We start from the raw sequence: 6,000 nt of genomic DNA on the forward strand, positions 1-6,000 counted from the left end.
CTTCCATCAAGCTTCTAAAAGCTATGTGTTAGAAAAACCACAAATCAAGGTAGATATCAGATCAAAGTGATGGACCACTTTAGTAGCTCCCAATTATAAATTTAGTAATTGCAGTTGATTTTCTTAACTTAAGGAAACTACTGCAATTGGTTTCCATAAGTTAAGAAAAGCTGCAATTCCATAAATCAAGGTAGCTTTTGTGTAAAATCAATGGAGCTTAACATTCTCCCACTTGGTCCATACTTCCAAACTTAATGTCTCAACTTAAAAACCATTGATAATCTGTATTAAGTAATAGATACATGAATCATGGCGATAAGTCCTCTAATGACGAGTATTATCTTCCATGTATTACTATGCATTTATTCTTATTATAATTTATGTGGCAACAATATCTTAATGAATAAACCTTATGTTTATTCTTGGTCCTTCTTAAATGAATTTTCTCAAATCAACTTAAAGTGCACATAAATATGAGAAAAAACATCACAATAATTAAGAATTTAATTAAAATATCATTGTCCATAAAATGAAAAACTTCATAATGGAACCAAGTCCCATATTCAATACATGATCCTTGAATTTAAACGGTGGCATGCCCTTAGTCAAAGGATCAGCGATCATTAACTCAGTGCTGACGTGCTTAATGACCACTTTATTTTCTTTAACACGTTCCCTTATAGCTAAATACTTAGTGTCGATGTGTTTATTTCGACTCCCACTTGTTTAGCCATAAAACCAGCAGCTAAATTATCACAATATATTCTCAATGGCGTAGATATAGAATCCATAATTCTAAGCCCGGAAATGAAATTCTTAAGCCATACACCATGTAAAGCAGCCTCAAACAGGATATACATAAGCATGTAGTCTTTGGTCCCTTGAAGGTACCTCATTACTTTCTTTGCAGCTCTCCAGTGGTCTAAACCTGGATCATTCTGATATCGTCCCAACATTCCCACAACAAAAGCAATGTCAGGTCTTGTAGATACACAACATAATCATTAGGAATTGCTGATCTCTTAGGTCTAGTAGATCTTCTTAATGTTGTACCATCATCTTCCTGAGAAGTATGTGGTTCAACTTGTTGTTCAAAAGTTCTTGGCAACTCTTGAACTCCTTGATCTACTGGAATATCGTCAGCAGCTTGTGGAACTTCAACAATTGGTTGAGGTTGAGATTCTGAATGATCTTTCTCAGAAACTACGTTTCTGATTTGATCGCTCCCACTGATCAAGTCATTTTCAAGAAACTTTGCATTTCTTGATTCCATAATCCTAGTGCTGTGAGATGGACAATAAAATCTGTAAGTATGTATGATTTCTAATATGTATGAACTCCTATTGGCACCTTTCTTTGACTTGTTGGTCTGCTTTCCCTTTATGCTACAAGTCTCAAAATCAGTAAAATCTAGAGTATTAAGTATTCCTTCATTTACCAATCTTTTAATTCTATCTATGGAGATATGACCTAGTCTCAGGTGCCATAATTTAGAGGAATCTTCATTAATAACACATCTTTTAGTGCCAGTGTGAACATGCATTGAATCATATGTGACTTTGTTTTGTAAATTAATGCAGTAAAGACCATTAGACAAAATACCATTCCCAACATAATCAGATTTATAGAATAGACTGAAAGATTTTTCTGAAAAGTTTAAGGAATATCCAAAAGGTACAAGCCTTGAAACTGAAATCAAGTTTCTAGAAAAACTTGGAACATAAAAGGTCTTTTCTAACTCCAAAACAAAACCACTACTTAAAGTTAAATAACATGTTCATATAGCTTCCACATGCGAGCCCATCTTGTTTCCTGATAAGATGCTTTGTTCACTTCCCACTGGCTTCCTTAGGTTTCACAAACCTTTGCAAGGAATTTGAAATGTGAATTGTCGATCCAGAATCAATCCACCATGTGTTAATATTAACATTAACCATATTAGATTCATAACAAACAAACGAGATTACTTCCTTAAGTTCGGGAATGTCAGAACAAATTTCAAAGAAATTTGCAGGTTGTACTACTGCATTAAAATAAAGAATCACATGCTTATGTTGAGGCTTAATAAACTTTCATGTTTTACCAATGTAAAACATGCTAAAAAGAATTGAATCAAAAGACATGAAAATTGCCTGTGGGCTAAATTTTCAATTCAAACAGATTCAATAAAACTTTATGAACTTTCATGTTTTACCAATGTAAAACATGCTAAAAAGAATTGAATCAAATGACATAAAAATTGCCTGTGGGCTAAATTTTTAATTCAAACAGATTCAATAAAACTTTATGATAAAACTTATTAATTCATAACTCCTGTGGGTAGGTTATGAAATTTTATCCTAATTAATTACATAAATATAATAAAAATTCCTGTGGGATAAAATTTATTATATTCAGTGTAATTAATTACAATTTAATGTCTAGATAATCTTCATGTGATCTAACCAATCAATATATAATTTTATTTAATTAAAGATGCTGTGGCTATTCTCTAATTAATTAAAATTATATGGATCACTTAGACATTAGTTCTGTTGCATAAACAAAACTTAACCAGAGAGAAAAATAATGTTTACTGAAGGGAGTAAGTCAAAATGACATTTTAATAAACTCCATATAACTGTAATATTTTTCCAGCAAAATCAAAATTAAGGTTAAAGCAGTCAACATTACCGAAAATGACTACAAATTGATTGTTCAATTTATAAACTTAACCTGAAGATTGACTGAAGCAGCGTTGATCTACTTTGCACTTGCATAGCAAATGCAGTTCGAAGGCTAGCTGGCTTGACTTCAGGCTCCGTCCTTAAGTTTATAAAACAACAAAATAGACCAGCAAACAAGCTATTTTTCTCACAAGATCTCTGAACCATGATTTATATCAACAACAACCTTTATTCACATGTATCCCAACACACAAAATATTGTTCCTTCAATCCATAAAAAGGAAACATATTTACTGATTTGTTGTGATATTATTTAAATGAAAATAATATAAATGAATAAATTATTTTCAATGATCAATTAATGAATTTGCTTGAAAATGAATATAATGTGGTTTAACTTTCCGATTCTAAAATGGATAATGTCCCATTTCATTTTCAAGAATCTAATCCAATCTGATCATTCAATTCATTCATATGGGTTGCATATAATCAAGCATATAACGCAACTGGTGGGAATTTATATAGTTTCCGAGTTTCTTGATTGGCATTTTGGAATCGAAGCGAATATAATGCAATCACTCAATCAAGGATTCCCTTTCCAAAATAGCAGAGATCACGCCTAGAAATTCACCTTATCCTTCTCCAATGAAGTTTCGATATATATATATATATATATATATCAAATATCATCGGTTTATGAAATATCCCTTCGAAAACCAACACACGACATAGGCCGCAACTTCCAACTTACTTTAAAGATAACTACCTATGTCCGCCCATACGCTGTTTAAGGATGTTGACTACCAGTCTAGAGACATTCTTAATGCGCTGTTCGAGACAGAGACTTGAAGGAAATTCAAATTGACCAAAGAAGGGAAAAGTATCCATTGGTGGTAGCTTAAATTGACTGGAAAAAAAGACTGGCAACAGTCCACGAGATTAACATATATTCGGCCCACGAGCTCAGTCCAACGTGATGAATACTAAATGCTGTTAAAAAGACTAAGGTGATTGAACTTTAACCCTCCCATAAAATTTACAAGTGTATTTAACAGCAGATGATAAAAGAAGATGGGCATCGACAATACAAGGATTCGGCGATTAACTCCCGTAATCTCCAAGGGGAAAAATGACTCAGAATCATTCACATAATCGCCCAGAAGAAACCAGAAAATGGACCATGGCCATAACATGCAAGTTATGCAACAAAATAAAAAATAAAAAATGCCCATATTCTAAATGCCATTGAAATAAAGGATTCAGATGAACTTTGCATTATAGAATCGAAATAAAATTTACGACATCGAAATCATTTATGCAAAGTAAAAAAAAAAAAAAAATGCGAATTTTCAAAGGAAACAATCCATGGTTATCTTATATTATCTTATAAAACCACGGGAAAATAATCACGCCAAATTTCTTTGGTGAAACAAAGCAACAAGAACACGGTAATGTCTATGAAATGAACACGGTAATAGTCAAAACATTCGCGCATCTGCACGCAGCTCTATTGACAAAGGGCATACATCTCAAGCAGTCATTTTAAAAAATTGTGAAATATATCCTTTAAATCAATTAAATCATCTTAGCACGTAACCCAGCATGCCCATCGCAATTAAATGATTTAAATGATTTCAATGCAACATATCTATCTATATCACTGTTACTGGGAATTCAATGTAACTGCTAGAACTTAGAATCCCATAACCAGCCAGCTGATCTATATGTCGGCGTGATAGACTGATGTTCTGCCTTGGATTCATCTTTACTTAACAGAAACATATCACAAAATACATAAAATCGACTGGGCTGGATCCCTTAATATGTATCAAAAGCAGCAAAGACACAATACAAAGAATAGCATTATACTGAAATCAAAAACAGAACTTTATGTACACAAAAGAAAGGGAATAACAGTCACAAATCTGTTAGCCTAGAAATGAAGAGTCGCGATTCTCAAGATAAAAAATGAAAAGTATGCAATCCAACCTTAAAATTCATAATTATTGTGGCTGAAACGGTCAATATAAATCCAAAATTTACAGCGGAAAAAGACCGCAATCACCAGCAAAACGACTCTACTGCAAACTGTGGGAATAAATTCAAGAGAAATTTCTGTGTCGTTCGGAGAGGACGAGGATCGGCTTTCAAGTTTAATCGCTCGATGACCCAAATTTAAAACTTAAAATGCATAAAAGAAATGTAAAGTGCGCACTTAAAGAATGTGGAGTTCGGCGCACTTAAAGACCCAATAAATTTGGCCAACACACAGCAAGGCAGAGGTAAAAGGGCTCTGATACCAACTGTTAGAAAACTAATAAACTTAAATAGCGATTATGCATGCGGAAAGAACTGAAAAGAATCACTGAAACTTAATACCCAGGGATACGAGTTACCTCCAGCCATTGGTGATGTTTTGATGAAGGCCACAGTCCACTTGCCTGCTACTTCTTCTGCACTCCAGCTTCAATCCAAGCAAAAGAAAAAGAACACAAGAATTCTGAAGGCACTTCCAAGCTCTGCTATCTCAGCTAGATGGTGTAAAACTGAAGGGGGTTGAGATAGGAGCTTGGGGACCAAACAGATGAACATATAGCTAAGCTTCCATCAAGCTTCTAAAAGCTATGTGTTAGAAAAACCACAAATCAAGGTAGAGATCAGATCAAAGTGATGGACCACTTTAGTAGCTCCCAATTATAAATTTAGTAATTGCAGTTGATTTTCTTAACTTAAGGAAACTACTGCAGTTGGTTTCCATAAGTTAAGAAAAGCTGCAATTCCATAAATCAAGGTAGCTTTTGTGTAAAATCAATGGAGCTTAACAGAACGAACCCCTTGGAGCAAGTCTTAATGAAATTGAAAATATTAATACACATAATTTAGGCAATTAGATATGGTACTTTTAGCCATTTAAATTGATTGCCCTATAATGTGAAAACTCGTCGAGGGAAAGAAATCATAATACTATCATTGAGAGGCACAAAATAGGGAAACCAATCATGATGCTATTTTTGTAAGGGGATATATCACCGAAAGAGGCACAAAATAGCGAAAGCAATCATGATACTATTTTTGTAGGGGCCTATATCACGGAAAGAAATCATGATGAAAGGTATTTTTGCAGTGGCTAGGGGAGGGTCGCCAATACATGTGCGCCCTCCCCACCACGTCACTTTACCACGCGTTAGGACACATGGAGCTGGTACGACACCTATCCACCGTGGAGCTCCATGTGTGGGCTATCACCTCGCTGCATAAAAATCCGACTTCGTGCCATTTCAACGGTTGGTCTAGGCTCATTTCTGCGATGTTCCATTTTCCCTTTGTCTTTCTG

Source organism: Pinus tabuliformis, chromosome 2_1 (assembly GCF_031772625.1).
Source record: "Pinus tabuliformis cultivar Carrire ecotype Pingquan chromosome 2_1, CPIR1, whole genome shotgun sequence".
NCBI lineage: Eukaryota > Viridiplantae > Streptophyta > Pinopsida > Pinales > Pinaceae > Pinus > Pinus tabuliformis.